The 18,705-nt window shown below is 40.3% G+C and overlaps 1 protein-coding gene across 1 annotated transcript in view; it reads left to right on the top strand.

The window, feature by feature from the left end:
• Positions 1-12,667, top strand: part of LOC310889016 (uncharacterized protein) — a 31,457-nt gene extending 18,790 nt beyond the window's left edge. The window contains exon 2 of the mRNA XM_083815956.1: positions 12,449-12,667. The gene's annotated coding sequence lies outside the window, so the exon portion shown is untranslated. The remainder of the gene's footprint in view (positions 1-12,448) is intronic.
• Positions 12,668-18,705: the final 6,038 nt, after the last annotated feature.

Raw genomic sequence — 18,705 nt, 5'->3', positions numbered from 1 at the left:
GTTAACACTGGTAGGCAGCTAAACACCACACAGCCACTTATGCACTGGTAGTGAGAAAACTTGTAGTTCAACATAAAGACGGTTTAATAGGTGAAGCAAAAGCTGTATGCACAAGCAAGGCAAAATAATGAAATCATTCACTAATAAACACTCAGGCACTAGGTGTTTCATCCTGCAGTAAAATAAAAGTGCTTCTTTCCATCCTTCACAGTTTAATTGATACCTTGTGGAAAATACAGGCTTTAGAACATAAAGGTCAGCAGAGACTTTTCTTCAGGACAAAGAATCTGTATTTTGAATGATCCTTTTATCATTATTTGTCTTCTTCAGGCACAGCTACAATGACCAGTGCAATAAAAATTTTGTCTTTTGGTCTGTGGATTCCCATTTGTCTCTGTTTATCCACAAACTGTACAGACCTTCAGAATGGACCCGACTTGCATTTTACCAATCAAAAATAGCTTTTCCCTTCCTCAAATATTTTTTCTCTTTATTTTTTTTTCCATTTTTCTTTTCTTCTGAGTTGTAGAATGAAAACTGGAGAAAGCAGCAACAAAATTTCTGTAAAAGAAAAATGCCACTGCTGCTCAAAGCCCCAAATCAAAATGTTAATGATATTTATGACAGTGCTTCTCTGAAGAAATCATTTACATTTTCCATAGAGCTTTGAGTACAGAATGAGCAGTGACAGCTAGGTGGGAATCGTTGTATGGCACAGCACTGCATACCTGACACTAAAGTGGTCTCCATTCTTGTTCTCTCTCTGCCTCTCCCGTTTACACATGCCAGTGTGTTTTTTTTGTTTGTTTGTTTGTTTTCTGTCCCAAGACAATGTCCAAATCCTGCTCTGACAGTGTCCAAATAATTTTAGACCTTTGAAAGGTTTTAGACCTTTCAAATCCATCTGCTTTTTTGCTTCCACAGACTGACCTGCAGAGCTGCTATCATCACATCCTGTGATGTAGATGACATTATGATCTCCAGTAGATGACTGGCATTCAACCATTTTTTTCAATCAGGTTTTGAACTGATTTTAACAAAATGCAACTGAAACAAAAAAGTGAATTTAGATTCCTAAATCATGCCTACTTGAAGCCTTGTTTGGAATCTTCTTTTTCTGCTGTTTCCAGAACAGTCTCTGTTGTCTTACCCAGGATGTCCCTTTGTATTAGATTTCTGCCTTTTAAATGACATTTAGTTTATTTTTTTAAGGCTTATTCTTTTCCTAGACATCCCAGTTGTTCTACTTGTCATGTTAATGGGCTAGTGAAAATAACAAGATCTGGTCTCATTGTGCCCTATATTTGTGGGCACTTTGAGTGTCCCTAGGGATTTCTTTTAGGTAAATGACAATCTTTTCTTCAATTGTTTTTTATTGCTCAATTTATTCTTGATGAGATGAACTTTTTTACTGCTTTGGGATACTTCTACCATCTTCTCTAAAGGTTAGCCAGCTTACCAAGAGAAAAATAATGTATTTATGATTCTGTGGCTAATCCAAAAATATGGAAGAAAAATCCAGAGTAAGTCTAATTGCACAGGATTTTTCTATCTAAATCAAAACTCAGCTTCATTTCAATTGAGCATGTTCATATAGTTTTTTGATGTTTCATAAAGATTATGAATCATGTAAGCCTTTCACTAAAGCATTATTTCTCTGTCTATTAATTAAAGATAGGTCAAAAGATGCCATTTGTAAACAAAGGGTGCCTTTTACTTACAGTTAAGAACTTTTCTCTGGCTGAAAGCAAGAAGAAGAAGAAAGAAGAAGAAGAAGAAGATGAAGAAGAAGAAGAAGAAGAAGAAGAGGAAGAAGAAGAAGAAGAAGAAGAGGAAGAAGAAGAAGAAGAGGAAAAAGAAGAAGAAGAAGAAGAGGAAGAAGAAGAAGAAGAAGAAGAAGAAGAAGAAGAAGAAGAAGAAGAAGAAGAAGAAGAAGAAGAAGAAGAAGAAGAAAAGTTATCTTTTATTTTTCACAAAAACTTTTGTTAAAATTTACTTGATTTCTGTACTTCTTTTTTTTTTTCCTCATCACATTCTCTGTTCATGCCTTGTCTTTTGCCTAGTTCTAGTTACATTCTGTTCTTCTGTTCTGTCTCCATTTTGTCTATATGTGAGTATCTTTCTGCTGGCATGTGCACATTCACAAACCATCTATTACTCACATGAATGTGGTTTCCCATGGCTAATTTATGCAGTGAGCATTTTTCTCTGAAGTCCTATCTAGAGAGAAGAAGGTGGTGTGAGATGAGCTAGGTAAAGCACAAGGTCCTCCCAAGGTCTGAGGAGAGGTAGTAAACCTGCTGGGGAGATTTCAGGCAGTGATCGCTTCTCAAGGGAGCAGAAACCTAGAAAACTGCAATGAGCAAAGGATCTGAGGCATCAGTGGCTGGTGAGCAGTGCTAGGGACCCTCTTGGCTGCATGGGTTGGAGTGAGTCTTTAAGGGGGCTTAGCTTGGACTTTGGGAAGATGTGAGCCAGAAAGTGGGTACTCTGAAAAGGTACAGGGAGCCAGTCTTCCATGCTTGGATCAAGGATCAGTGGGTGGCTCTTAATTTACATCCTGAGACAAGGGCTTCATGTCATACAACAGCGAAAATGGGTGAAATCATTGCAGCCTTAAGCACACTGTTCATGTGATTCCTACTGTTGTATCCTTATGCATTTCTTGGCTTCCTGTCATTCTTACCTCAGTCACGTATTTCAGTGATAGAGTCTTACCTGTTGAGAAGGACCAGAAGTATCCTTAAGCTGTGAACTGGTTTAGAACTGATTTTGTGTGTAGTTGCCCTTCCTAATATTGCTGCAGTGACATTTTCCTCTCCATATAGGTGTTTGGTGGATACATACCTGTAAAGTGCAGCATGGAAAATATTCAGATGTGTTGCTCAAGAAAATCATCAATATTTAATTCCTACACAGACACATTCAGTTAGCAGTGTCCAGAGACAGAAATGTTTTTTTTGTTTTTGTTTTTGTTTTCTTTTGTTTGCCCTGAGATTTGGTTTATAATTATCCTTATAATATAACTCACGCTGAAGGAATTGAATTGGTCTTTTCTCTACTATTTTTAAATATTACATACAACCAATCAGCAATTAAACATTTTTCCTTTCTTTTAACAGATTACAACAAAATCCTCTTTTTACCTGTCAGAACCAGAACCAGGTCAATCAGGTTAGTCCCTCCCAGTAAATAGCGTACAGCTTTTTTTTTTTTCTCTTTTTTTTTTTGCCTTTTTTTTTTTAAGTGAAGGTTTTTTGGCTTTCTCATCGCACTGTGGATTACAGATATTCAAACAATCCCACTGTTTTTGAAATCTTACTGCAGACATTTACATTTGGAAATGAAAATCTTTTCTGGCTACTGTAAAGGTAGCTCAGAGAGTTAATATCTGATGTAGAAAAAAAAAAAAAGGAGGTAGAAAGAATTTGAATAGCTTAAGGGATGGCTAGGGATGAGGAAGCATGAAAAAAGGACTGCAGGAATACATTTTTAGACAGAAAAGAGGCTGAAAATTACATAAAAGCCTCCTGTGTCTAGGGTTGAACAGTTCCAAATGGAAGTAATCAGCAAAGAATTATGTCTACTTTTTTACAGATAATCCCAATGCCATTTTGTCCCCAGTTAGCACTAGCTGCATCTCAGGAAGTTTATTCCTAACAAACACTTGGCAATGTAATGCCTCACAGAAAGCTAACCTGAAGGAAAATGCTCAGTTCCTTCCCTTCCCTACAGCAGTCCCTAGAAAACCAGGTGCTGGAGGGGCTGTAGGGCGGAATGACTCTACAAGCAGCTGTCTTCTGTCTCACTTCCTTCCCCTCCCATTATTCTCAGGAGGGCTGTTGGCATGAACCCCTTGTAACCCATATCAGTCATGACAGCTTATTTCTGTGGTAAGGGGGCAGAAACAAGTTCCCAATTCTGGTAGACCTGGGTCTGGAAGGGGATACCTGTGTACAGCCTCATAGGAGATAACACAACCTGATAACAATCCTCATAGAAGTAGCCTTTTTGTTACTGTGGTCTAAAGTCCACCTGCAGTAACCTGGCTGCATTGCCTAGGAGGACTTGCAAATATTAATATGACTCCCTCATGTCATAGGGCAGTGAAGAATCTGGAAGGAATCTTAGCAGGCAGACCATTTCCCACCTCCCGACAGAGGTACTCACCAACATCTGCTGACTGGACAGTTCTTTTCCCAACACAGAATAGCAGGCCCCACTGTTCTGTGCAGAAGATAATTATGGCTGTGGCACAACAAACCCTTCAGTGAGGTGTTTGAAGCCTTTCTTGCAACCTCAGTGTCCATAGAAGAGCTGGTCTCAACTCCATAGCAGTGACATGAATTTCATAAATGTGTTTGCCCACAGGTATCCAGAGTTGATTGGTCCCACCTCTCTCAGACTCCTGTTTTGAGATGCCTCTCTCTACAAAGGAAGCTGGCATGAGTAATTTGGAGCAGACACCTGACCTTCAGACAGCTTCATTTGAATCAAAAGAATCTTCACCTGAGGAGATCTATAGCCAGGTAGCATTCAAAGAAAATCACTATCTGTCTTTTATTCATGGAACAGATAGAACACTGACTTTCATCTACAATGACTACCTCAATGCTTTGCCATGGCGTTGTCACAGAATTATGTTATATCCCCATTCCCTACTGGTAATTAATACCGTAATTAATACCATAATATCTTATGGATGTTCTCTACAGCTGCAAAGATATGTAATAAACAAACAAGCAAAAACAACAACAAAAACATGTGACTCAGGATCCTCAGGTCCAGCTCTGAGTTACATTTGAGCCACTTTAGGTAAATAAGGCATGAATAGCTTGTGGTTCAAAATGGTTTGAAAGGGAAAACTGGTTTTTGTAATTATCTTCACAAGGAGCACAGTTTCCAGAAACCTCCCAGATTTATGAAGGATTATTTCAAAGAGTTTTACAAGAACTTATCACAATAACATAGCAGCTGGAAATATAAATGAATAAAAAGTAACTTGTGAACATCGTTGCAGTGCATAGCAGTGTCTGAGGTGTTAACTCTTGCTAACGGGTAGTGGAGATCAGTAACTAAAATATTTACATCTAGTTGTGGACCTTTCCTGGCCTGGAAGCAGAAGCATATTTGTCTTATTTGTGATTTCTCCACAGTGGTGCCTTGTAGGCATTTCCTTCCTAACCTGCAAGTGTTGGAGATGATCCTGCTTAATCCCTGTTTTGTTGATGTTGTGATCCCCTTCTGTCACATCACCCCTTGCCCTTTGTTCAGCAACCCTGTCTGTCACTGGCTTCTGCCACTGGATAATTGCATGTCTTCAGCTGGACACAACTGGAGGCGACTGGGGGACACAAGGTCTTCTAACTTCTCTCAAATCCTATTTGCACATAGGAAATAATTCAGAGAAGTATTCATTTTCCTTGAAGCGTGCTGCCCCATACTGGACACACAATATTGCAGTTGTAGCCTTTTCCACTCTCCCAGACTGTACTTTCTGTATTCCTACTAACACATCCCACGAGAGGTTCAGTAGCATCCTGCTGCATTTTCTGTTTGTGAGCTAATGTCAGCCTCCAAACCCCTAACACTCTTATAGCCAGCTGGCTACCTTTTTTTTTTTTTTTTTTTTTTTTTTTTAGTAATGGAGCATTTATTTTTTTCCCCTCAAAACATATCACTTGACTCTGTGGCGTTTCATCATGTTGACCTCAGGCCATCTTTCCAATTTGTCAAGATAATTTTGAATTCTGATCCAGCTCTCCTGAGTGCCCCTTCCAGTTCAGTGTCACCTGCAAACGCTGTAAGTGCACTTTCCTCTCCATCTTCCCGATAATTAATGAAACAATTGAATAACATAAGGCTCAGGTCAGACCCCCATGGGAACCAATTTGCATCTCTTCCCACAAATGACAGTGAATCATCAATAACTATTCTGTCTTCTGAAAAACAAACAGACCATCCCCAGCCAGCTGTCTGTTTTCCTTAAGACAGTTCATCAGAGCCAGAGGTTCATTGTTTGCTAACAAGGTAGGTATGTGCAAGCTTACTGAAACTGGTAGGTATTGCTTCCAGTGGCTGCCCTTATATGCTAGGCCAGCTTCCCTATCCTTGACAAATGCCTACAACCTGTCCTTGTCTCCTTTTCATCCATTTAGTCCCAGATTCTGTTGTTTCTGGGAATGACATTATGGTGACTATATCACAGAAGATCTCTATGGTCTTTTTTTCCCCTATATGAATGTGGTGTATGTTTGTGTTTCAGTTTTCTGGGACTTCTCTTTTCCTCTACTAGTTTTCAGAAAAAGCAATCTTTGTCTGGTTCCTTGAGCACTCAAGGGTGAGTTTCTTCAGACTTGTCCAACTTTCCCAGTATTCTCATCCTGTTCTTTTCCTTACTCTGCCCCTTGTTTTTCTTGCTTTGTTACATTGTCTGGTCACCCTGGTGTACAAAAACTAGAGCAAAGAAAATGTAGAATGTTGTATTAACCATCGTACACTCTCTTTCCCCATGAAGTAACAGACCTATAATTTACTTTGAATTGTTTTATTGTACTTCTCTTGCTTTTTCAGGTGTCACATACCTGAAAATACCACGTTCCTCCCTTTTCATGTTCTGGTATGGCAGATTTTGAGTATCCATGATAACAACTGGAGCGTGTCTGCAGTTTTCTCCACAGCTGTGAGGATTTTTTTCTATGTACAGGAAATTCTATGAAAACCATGCTACTCCTGAAGATGGGATACCAATAAAATTGCAGACGTGATGTGATATAATGCAAAACTGTGAGGAACTGGTTAGTAAATGCTACATATTTTTGGTAGGGTTGTAAAGGAATGTCATAATACAACAGATTTCTGAATCAGGTGAAACTAGAATATCCCTTCACCATTTTGCATTCACTTCATGGCTCGCTTCACTTCACTGCATTACTATCCTCTGACAAGGATGTGGGCTAGCATAACTGGGGAGTAAGGAAAATAAATCAAGAGAACTTGGGGAATTTGGAGAAGACACTTTTCTGATGTTCCTCTTCCAGCATCTTGTTTCTAGGCTACGAATTGAAGTCCAGCCAGTTCACTAGGGATAATCACATCTTACTGCTCTCTAAAGGCATCTTAAATGGCTTAATGGCATAGGCATTTTACGTGTATCTCTGTATGGTGATGTTTGAGGCTAACACCTATTGCAAACTGTGAAACTTGAAGCATAAATTTTTAAGCAAAGTAATCTGAAACTGGAGGCAATTTAGGTTGCCATTTAAAGCTTAGTGTCTCTTTTCTTAGAAGTTCCCCTCCACTGGAATAAGCAGCTTGCAGTTCTGGGTACCCCTTCTATCTCCTTCAGCACTTCTCACCCTGACAGCTGGTACATCTACCTTCAGCAAGTTCCACACTATTTGTTTTGGTCCAGAGGGGCTAACGAAGAATCATAGCCTGTAACTCCTAGCTGTTCCTGCTTGGTGGCTGGGCACCTTCTTTTGCCCCTTCTGTAAGAGAAATAGACAGCCTGTGTGAGTCTCTGGTCCTGACTTTGTCCTTGGGCAGTAGTTACTGCTTTTCTGCAATCATGAAGTAGTTACTGCTTTTCTGCAATTCTGAGTGAAAAGGAAAACATCTTCTTCTTGCCTGTTGCCAGTAGTACTTTTCTCTTCCTCCAGTCTACAGCCCTTCAGGGTTTGTGTTCTTCCTTTTCTCCTCTTTTCTTTTTTCTCTTTCTCCTTCTCTTCCATTATTCTCATGGTTGCCATCAAGGCTTTATGCAGAGGAACTGTAGTACTACTAAATCCAAAGCAATCAGATGGAAAAGTACCAAAAAGGAAAAACTACAATATCATAACATAAACAAAAAGAAATTATTCTGGAAATGTTCTCTTCTCACTGTGTTGTTTATTCTTAATGTCCATGAATACAATTTTCATTCCAGGTTCCCCAAGGACAAATTCACCAAGTATACTTCAACAGTAAAAGAATAAATTTACAAATCAAGCATATTTCAGAATTAAAAAGAGTCCTGCCTTGTAGGTTAGGTACATGTGGCACTCTCAGAATCTCTTTAGCATCACACTAGAAGTGAGATGTTGTTATTAGAACAATAAGTCCTATTGGAAGAGGAGTACGGTTTCCAAGGTAAAAACAAAACAAAACAAAACAAAACAAAACAAGACCATCTTCAGGAATTTGTGCTTACCTGAAAAATATTATTGTTTATAAAAAAAAAGAAGGGAGAGGTGGAGTCACCATCCCCTGGGGTGTTTAAGGAAAGGTTGGATGTGGTGCTTACAGACAAGGTTTAGTGGGTGATATTGGTGGTAGGGTGATGGTTGGACCAGGTGATCTTGCAGGTCTCATCCAACCTTAATGATTCTATGATTCTAAGACTTGAAACATTATTTTCAGGCTTTTTTTTTTTTTTTTAGAAGATTTACTTTAATTCTAAAAGGTTTAAAAAAATAAAAAATAAAAATAATTAAAGCTGTTTATTTCTTTGTCAGGCTCCACACACACCAAAAACACAGCTAAAAATTGCCTGCCAGCCATTTTTTGACTTAAAGAGTAGAAAACAGAAGGGGAATGGAATAGTCCTGCAGTTCCACCCTATCTGCCTCTGCAACTGAACTAATGAGAGGGGAGTCTTGCACATCTCTGATTGTGTGCATGACACAAACATATAGAGAAATCCGACACGTCCTTCTTGTGAACACTTTATCTTTCACACCAAACAGGTTACCTCTTTGTATGCAGTTTGGTACAGAGTTCAGATCATGCTAGGCAATTTATGTGGAGCTTGAGGAAGGCCCTCCAGAGCACTGATGTGGTTAGGATGTGATACTAATGGGTGGTGAGTAGAGAATATGGTGCTTCAGACGTCTCTTAGGAAAGATGATGGAATGGCAGGACTCTGGAGACAGCTGTGGCTTGTGATAAAGGAAATCACTGATAAAATGCCAACGAAGTGCTCGAAATACCAAGTTCTGAAGGGGGTAGGGCTAGAAGAACCAGCATTTCCTAGGGAATGTATGGACCTAGTCATGAAAACTTCATTAATTTTACAGCTGTTTATTTATTAGCCCTAATGAAACACATCCATAAATAAGTAAAATTAAAAGGGAGTTTGGGGGTGTCCTTAGGAAGATACTAACAAGAAGGTAATTAAACTACCTCTAACTCAATTCTGTGCTTCAGCTAACACAAAAGAGAAAAAAAAAATGTTTCACGTCCTTGGTCTGAAATGGGATGAAATATATGCATTTTTGAGATGGAAGAATTGAAAACTTCAGACATTTTAGGCGTTCAGTTTTACAGCAGCACTGTTTACATTTACTAATGTAAAACTGATTTTGAATGAAGAACAGATTTCTTCTTGTGCTAAATAATTTGTTTTGACATCTGAAAATTTTTCTGCCTTTCCTTGTGAAAGAAATGTTATTGAAAAATTCTTGACCACGTGTAGTTAAAAAATAGTGAGATGACTTTCTTATTCTCTTACATAAATTCCAGTTAAAATATTATCCATGTATGTTGTCTTTGAGCACTGTGTTCCTCCTACTGACATAGCATAAATCACCATAATTCCCCCCATCTCTTGATGGTGCAAGAACAGCAAAAATGAGAGGTCAGGGAGGCAGTGTGTCAATATCATCACATCAGGACGTAGCAAAGAGGCCTGTTTTCCAGACGGCAGGGTTGGTCCAAGAGAGTGAAGTGCTGACACGACTTTAATCAGGGATTTATGCATAACACTGATAGCATAAAGAGGCTGTTATATATTGGATACACGGTTGAGTCTTGCTAACTGTTTGTGGTGAGAATTGGTAAAAATTGTGCAAATTAACCATAAATCATCACTTTAATTTTAAATACTAATGGCAAGAGTAGGAAATAACCAAACACAGCTCTACAATCTTATCACATTTTATTTTCTGGAAGTCAATGAAACGAAAGGTTTGAAAATGATCTTGGAGCAGGCTGAACCCTATGTAAAGTGTGCTGTAAATCACTGTGTCCCAGCTGATGTACCAGATGTAATGGAACAGCCGAAAAACTTTGCAAAAAACAACAAATTGTTTTCCTTTCTGTCACATCACCACTGTTGCATTCTTGTACGTGGGAGAAGGCAGGCTCTGGCCTTTGGATCATTTCCTTTATGAAACATTATGAGGGCCATTTTTGCATTTTTTTAATGATATGGAGTTCTTGTGTTAACTTTTTGTGTTAATGGAGCTGCCTGGAAGAATCTCCTTTCCAACAAAGTTAAAATATTAATTTAAAAAAATAAATAAATAAATACTGTTTTTTGTTTGTTTGTTTGTTTTGCTTTTGTTTTGTTTTGTTTATTTATTTATTTTTAATAATTCTTTAATGAAATTACTATTTGTATCTTCTTTTTTCTTTCTATTTTTTTTTCTTCTGTCAGTTTTCAGTGGGGAATTTCATTTTGCTGCAGCTTCTGAGAAAAAGAAATTTCTGACTGGCAAGTTTCCTCACTGAAAAAGACAGAGAAAAACCTCGCATGGAATGAAACATTTACCAAAATAAAGCTGAAATATTTACTAAAAGAACAAGAACACTGTTGCTGTTACTGAAATAATTCAACAGGCACATTCCCTTTCCCTATTCTTTCATCTCGTCAGAAAACTCAGAAGGGAATGAGAAGTATTGTGAGAGAATTCTCACTGCCTCTGAAAAGCTTCTTCCTACTTACTCCAAAATCCAGAAAATGTTTTTTTTCTAAAGTCAACATTGCAAATGAATTCAGAGCATTCCAAACATATTGTCATTTCTGGGATAAATCTCACAAAGTGAAAGGACCTACACTGGGATTTAGTCTGTTGTGCTAAACCAAACTACCTGTGGTGATAAGGCAGCAAATAATTCATGTACTCACCAGTTTTGTATAAGGTTTTTGGGAATAGTGCAGGCTCTAGTTTGTTTTGGAAGAAGTAATGGGTTCTGAGGAGGAGATCTGTTGTGGTTTAACCCAACAGGCAGCAAAGCACCACACAGCTGTGCGCTCACTCCCCCTGCAACGCACATACCCCACCCTGCCACAGCGGGATGGGGAAGAGAACTGAAAAAAAGAAGGGTGAAAACTCATGGGTTGAGATGAAGATCATTTAATTGTGCAGAAAAGGAAGGGGAAATAATGATAGTAATAATAGTGATGATAAAATAATATACAAAGCAAGTGTGTGCAATTGCTGACTGATACCCAGCCAGACCCTGAACAGTGCCCCTGCCTTGCACCACCCGGCCAACCCCCCAGTTTATTGCTGAGCTTGACACCACATGGCATGGGACATCCCTCTGGCCATTCCGGGCCAGCTGTCCTGGCTGTGTCCCCTCCCAGCTCCTGGTGCACCCCCAGCCTCATCGCTGGCAGGGCAGTGTGAGAAGCTGACAAGTCCTTGGCTATGTGCAAACACTGCTCTTCAATAGCTAAAAGATCAGTGTGTTATCAACATTGTTCTGATCCTAAATCCAAAACACAGCATCAAGTCAGTTACTAGGAGGAAAATTAGCTCTATCCCAGCCAAAACCAAGAAAATATCCACACCCTGTTCCATAACATCTGTGTTATTCTCCATTCCTACACTTCCAATACATCCCAATTAATCACCACTACCTTTCCCATCTTTTGATATATATACACATACAGATATCATTCCCTTATTCTATGGGTCATCCCTCTGAAAAATCCACTGAGTTTGTTTAGCCCATGACTTCAGGCTCTATCTGTCATAATAGCCCTTCAGGGCAGGAGAGATGATGCGTGGTGCTGGATGGCTGCATGCTGAAGCCAGTTCTGGTCCCATCACAGCCGCACTTTGCTCGCTTCCACCAAATTTCCTTCATCATTAATCTGGGTGACTCTTAACGTACTACCATTGATATGGCACGTAACAACCACAGTAGTGGTGACATGTAGTATCTTATAGCAATTAACATCATACAATTCAAATCCTTGGCTATTCTCACCCAACATCAAATCCCCTTGGGAAGTCCCCACAGGACTTCACCATTCTTCTGCACTAAACACCAAGTGCACCCAGGTCCTTGAGTAAAAGCAAGTCCGTGGATGAGTTTGCTTTTCCTCGATGCAGGAATAACCCAGACTGTCTTTCCTGACCTGTTTTTATGTGCAGTATAGGAGCTTTATCCCCTTCTACATTATGTAAAAGTTTTGACTGGGCCAGCTCAGTTGGCAGATCCCCTAGATCCAAGTTGGCAGATCCCCTAGATCCAAGCACATCCCCTAGGTCCAGCCTTTGAAAAGAAAGCTACACCTCCAAATGCCACAGGAGGGTTCAGGAAATGATTTTTTGGCACCTACAGCTCTTCGTGTAGTTCTCTGACTTGCCCCCAGAGACGGGCTGAGGGAAACCTGAAAGTTATTTGGGTCAATATGTCATTACCACAAGGTGACTTCTCTTGTCCCTCATTTCAGCCTCTACTGAGGACAGCACAAACATTTGTACAGCACTTCTGTATCTGGAGAGAACACTCCAAGGCTTTGCTTCTTTTGCTTGGTATTATACACAGGATATGCCCTGGGACTGGAGGCTGGCAGACAGCCCATTCAGAAGCCTTGATGTTTTGGGCCTATAAGATCTAGCTGTATGCCATGCAGGAATCAGTGAATAATTACCCCGTGTTGCTTCTTGCCTGTATGAAAACTAACTCCCAGGGTGCAAAATGGACTCACCAGCTCAACCTTCTTCCACTCTGGAAATGGAAAGTGAAAGCAAGCTACCCAGGTGTTTTTTCTCCGAGCCACTTCTTGCTCCCAGCTCTGCTTTAAGCAGATGCCTCTGCAGCCAGGAAGCCTGAAGTGAAGCAGTGGGAGACTTGGCATGACTTTGAACTGGGAAGCAGACATCCCACTTGGCCTGCAGTGCCCCTCTCAGGCAATGCAGGATCCCCGAGATGGTTTATTATGCTGTGCAGCTGAGATTTACAAGAATGAATATCTGATGGAGTCTTTTTGTGTGAACTAATGTGATTAATTCATTTGGTTTGCAACTAAGCCTGGCACAGGTCCTCTGAGACAGACATCTTAGAGAGCTCTTTCCTGTGAAATTCTGCAATGGTGAGTCACTGGGGAACCTAGCAAGAACAGATGCAGACAGCAGTTTCTTATACTCAGCTGTGTTTCCACAATATTTTTGTTTAACTTTACTTTGATGTAGCAGGTTGCTTCTTTCTGTTTATTAATTTTTAGAAGAAATATACGGAGGGCTTAACCTGAAGAGCGCTTTCGGAAGCCTCGTATCTGAGCAGTTCCACCTTGATATAAGAACTGGAAGAAAATAGATGGGTTTGAAGGAAGTACCCATTTAGATTACTGTCATAACCTCGGTGAATGGTGATAGACTGACACCTGTACGCATCCCTGGAAACAAGAGTCTCAGCAAACAAGGAACTGGAAGACTTCCTAAGCTGAAGTGGAGATGATTAACACTCTAAAGCCTGTCAGAGCACAGACTGCAGAACCCCGAGATGTCTGACACTGGGCCTGCACCATGCTCTCAGCCCACTGCTGGTGGCAGCCATATGACCAGGTGGGCTGCCAGCTCCTGAAAGACTGATGAGAGGCTGACTGGGGGCTGTTTGTGCTGAGTGCCCTCCTGCACAGCTCAAGGCAGTCTGTGCTTCAGCAGTCCCTGTGAGAAGGAGCTGGGAGACTGTCTGTACTCAAAACATTTTGCTAGTACTTCTGTTGTGGGACTGGGCTCGCAAAAAATCACAGCTGCAATCCCCAACTCAGTTTGCATTAGCTTAAACCAATTTCAGACCAAGGTCAGTGAGATTTTTCTGTCAATGGAAAACTTCACTTAGCCTAACAGGCTGGGCCAACTGGTTGCCAAAAGCAAACTATATCCGCAAAGCCCCCCTCCAGTTCTGCTTTTAAGCAGATAAACTCACAGATGGATGTCTTATGCCATTTTTTGTTTTTCAAATTTCATCAAAAAATCTGTTTTCCTTAATTTATCAGGAACTCCAACTTTATGTTTCCAAAGACAAAAGCAGATAATGGGTGGTTGCTCAGGGAAGGGACTTGCCTTATGCCACAACTCTACTTCTCTGTACTGAAACATGAGAGCAATATACTTCAGTGCTTCTGCTGGATGTGTCTTGTGCATGTAATGCTGTAAGGGTCGAAGGATTAATTATATACTGTACAAGATGAACTAAGCAATGGATTTCCCATGAGTGTTTTCTAAGTACCAATTATTACAAAAGCTGGGTATTTTAAAATTATTTTTGCAATTTTATTTCCTGTACAGTTATTAACCTTTTTGCTCTGTACCATTATTAAAATCACTTGTAAAAACTGCACCCTTGCATCCAGCTTTTGTTGCAATGTTGTTCATCCTTGTTAGTCAAAAAAGAGCAAATTAATGAATGGGAACACAGGATGTTAGCAAAATTCCTTAGCCCTGGGAGCTGCACTAGAGAGCTCTGCATGAGAAGAGAGAAACTTCTGGTTAGTAGCCAGTGCTAAACAAAGATTAAGGAAATTGTTCTCCCTAGTTGTTAGCTGGGAAGGTCCATGCTCTGGCCCACTGCATAATTCAGCGTGGCTTGATTCAATATATGCCATTTGAGCAAACTGACAGGGGGAAAACGTAAAACTTGAAGCAAAAGAGGCATCTGTACCAACTATTGAATTGAAAATGTTATCCAAGCCTGGTGTCTCACCCAGCCTCTGAAGCTATGGTGATGTTTTTATCAATGGTAACAGCTCTGAAAAGTAAAAGGCAGGCTGAGAAGTTTTGGAGAGGCTGAGCTGTCCCTCTCCATAGTTTGTAAGCCCCAAAACTCCCACCTGTAATCTGTGCACACATCAATTTTCCCTGGTTTTTACTCCTGAAGTTTTGCTCTCACCTACATTTTCTTATTCCCTGTGCTGTGTGACCTCAGCCACCCTGCACACTCTGAACAGACCTTGCAGTTCTTCATTAAATCTGTGGCACCTGCCCTTGACTTCCTGCCTCCTAAGAAAATTTCTCATGATTTTCTTCTACCTTTACCAGCATCCTTTTTATTGCTCACTTGTCTACTGCCAATCTTGCAGGCTGTTTCCTTTTCCTCAGCATTTTAGTGCATCATTTGCAACCTTTATTCCAACAGGAATTTTCTTTCCATTTCTCTTCCCTTCTTTATTTCTACTCAATAGGTTCACTTAAAGCAGATTTTTGTTTTGATTTGTTTTGTTCTCATGAAACAACAATGATTTATCATTGTCAGTGACTCAACACAAAATTTCTCTAAATCTCCCAAACTCTTCCAAAGACAGTTTACATAAAGACTGTGATATGCTGGATGTGCAGGTTCCCTTCCTGGTGTTCCAAGATGGCTTGTCCCAGTTATTTAAAGTTTCTCACCTGGGAAATCTGACTGCAGGGTCTTTACCTTGCAGAGGAATACAAAGCTTTTGTTCTCATTCTAGTTTTGCTTCCAAGTATGTTATTATGAGTTAGGAGAGTCCCGCACACACCTAGAAGGATCAGTATCAATGTCCCTCAGTGGAGTTCATCAGGGAAATTGTTCATGAAAGCTCCTGTTTTGCATGAATGTGGCAAAGCAAACAGACTCACTTGACGTCTGCAGTTTCACAATATCCAAAGGGCCATACCCTGATATCGAAGAAGATGGTGTGCTTCACCTCAGAGAGCAGCAGTCTTACCTGAAAATTTGTGTTTTGTCCTGCCAAGCTGCTGATGGATCAAAAGATTCACCTCTCCAAAGAACCTCCTGGTTTCACAGGAATACAAGCATACACATTACCAGGCAGGAGGAAGAGAGACCATTCAGAGGCAACACAGAAATGCACGGTTGCCATCAGTTTGTCTGTGCTAAAGGCAGGTTCTGTCACATCCAGTACTCACAGAGGCTTTATCCTTTGTCAGAAGCTTTACTTAGCTTCTTCCCATCTTGGGAAGATCACACTGTGACTAAGTATTTCCCACCAAAAAAAAAAATGTTTTCCTTCATTAGAATTTTCTCCTCAGAAGTCTTCCTGGTCTGCTTGAACACAAATGTCAGGGCTAAAAAAGATTGTCAGGTTCTATGTGAGGGTGTGGGTTCAGACCAGACCTTACTATTTGATTTCTTATTTGACCATAGTAGGTTAGAAAGCCTAAAAACCCAGGAGTACTGAAGAATCTGTTCTGACTCAAATGTGACCAATAATTTTGTGGTCCCTGGTGTCTAGAGACCCTGCAGTTCTTGAACAGGAGCCAGGCCCAGTCTCCATGTCCAGCTTTTCCACATTCATTTGCATGCAAGGCTGTCTAGCCTTGCTTGAGAACTTCTTTTTAGTCTATCTATCTTGCGCATTAGGCAGGAGTTCCTGACTTGATTGTCTGTTCTGCTACTCAGAAAAGCCAAGAGAGGAGTTCGGCACCACCAGCTGATCTTTTCACTATGACCCTTCTAAAAGATGACAAGAGACAGCCCCAAGGAAGAAAAAGAACAAGGCACAAACAATTAGGCAGCCAGAACCCTACTTTTATCACGCAGAGAACAACTCTCTTTTATACCTGTGCCTTGTGAGGGGCAACAGAGATCAGGATAAAGCAGAAGACACGTGAAAAGGCCAAAGGAATGGGAAACAGCACCAAATTAACCTGAATGCTTAAGGCTGTTAGTTGTTTGTAACCTCCTGCTTAATACAACCCTCCTTTGGGTTCCAGGAGTTCCCTGTGTTGCTTGAACGTAGTTCCTGTCAATGCAGCTGGTGCTCCAAGGTTCTGGGAAGAGTATCAGATGTGACAGTACCAGCCAAAATGACTGCTACAGCATGTTGAAGACAGAAGGAATCAGTTCCCCTGGTTGGTACTGATGCACAGATGGAGCAATAACGAATGCCCACGTCGGGAGAATTCCTGAGCTGCACCGAGGGGAGCTGCAAGGGGTGGAGGAATAGCAGAGGAGGAGGAAGGAGGGAGAGAGATAAGCTGTCTGATGCAGAAATGTGACATATAACCCCTGAGTCAGTTGATCCATCTGAAATAATTCCTGGGCTTTCTGAAGGCAGACCTCGCTGTGTCTGGAGCCACATGGGTGAGGAGCAGTGCTGAACTCAGTGCCCCGTATCACACAGATGAAATGTAACAGAGGATTAGCTAGTGTTTCACTGGAGGTACGGGGGATAATTAATCTTCAAACTCTCAGCCTGGTGTGACTGTGCTGGCAGACTATGACGTATGCCAAGAAAAGCAAATTCCTGCTCTGTTTTCTTGCTAATGAGCAAAGACATTTTCACCCTAACACTTCAGCTAACTTCTCACAGGCTATGATTTTTATTTTTTTTTTCCTGTGGATGTTTTTAAACAACACAGGCTTACTAAAACACAAAGCTTAGCACAGGAATGTTTCTTGGTTCCAGATTTTAATTGGTCAACCCTTGGAAACCAATTAACTGATTTTTCTTGAAACTTCTCAGATGACTCAAATTCTATTCACAGACAGAGGGCTGAAAATATAGCTTTTTTTTTTTTTTTTTTTTTTTTTTTTTTTTAATCCTTACAATAAAAACACTGAAATTCCTTTCCTGAGGCGCAGAAGTGAATATAGCTTTAACCATGACAGTACAGTAGTAGAACCATTGCTAACAGCAGATTACGAAGAGCGGAAAACTTTTGAATGTTGGTCTTGTTAATTTCTGAGCTTAAAACTTCCTGAGGGTAAGAAACATAACATCTATGTCTAGATTCCAGTGTCATTGGGTTAATTTACTATGCCTTATGAAAACTTCAGCTATAACTTTGAGTGTAGCTGAGCAGTGCAAATGACCATAGATAGCATTTGATGAGCAGTGGAGTATTTGGCCTAGGTGTTTCTGTCACTGTAAAATCTTTCTGTGAAAACTGACAAACAAAAACCACATTCATCAGATTCAGCCATCCTTTCATATCCATGTGCAAGGTGATCTGTTGCCCGTAGTATTGAAAAGACTTAAGAAGGGAAAGAATCGAGGAATTCTACAATCAAATTTTTAATTGAGCAAGAAAACCACACATGAGGTAGATCAGAAGGACTGTGATAGACAGATGGTTTATTTTGCAAGGTGATTTTGTCAAAGCTGAGGTTTCTTCTCTCTTGCAAAACTTAATGGTCCTTTGAATACATCATTTCTTCAAGGAAAATGCACTTATTGTCTTATAAATGCATTACTCAGTGTTTCACCTTACCTACAAGGGCCATGGATAAAGAAAGCACTAATGTGAAATGGTAACTTCATGTTACTGTTTATAAAAATGCCTACAGGCAATAAAACCCATTCAGAATGGCTTTCCTAGGCTGTAATTTCCAAAGCTACCTAAAAAAAAAAAATGTTTTTTTTTTCCTGTTTACTTGGCATGAAAAATCTCTTAAGCTTCATTCAAAATCTCAGTGCTGTCACTCAGAGACAAGGTGTGACGCAAGGTGAAGATGAAGCTGAACATTACTGTAAGATGGAGGTGGACTGTCACTCTTTCTCACCACATCTGTAAGTAGGAAGTGAGAGTGTCACGTGGAAGCACTGAGAGTACAAACACAATTTTCTTCTGTTTATGGGAAGAATGTAGAACAAGAGAAATCTTTTTTTTTTTTTTTTTTTTTAAGGAAGAGTAGCGAGATCACTGCTCTGCATGCAGTCTGCTAAAGACAGGTTAACAGGTATACATATGCAGCAGTACCCAGTTTTCAGTAGAC

This window comes from Anser anser (assembly GCF_964211835.1).
Source record: "Anser anser genome assembly, chromosome: Z".
NCBI lineage: Eukaryota > Metazoa > Chordata > Aves > Anseriformes > Anatidae > Anser > Anser anser.
Note: the sequence above shows the minus strand (reverse complement) of the source record. Positions and strands in the feature narration are given on the sequence as shown.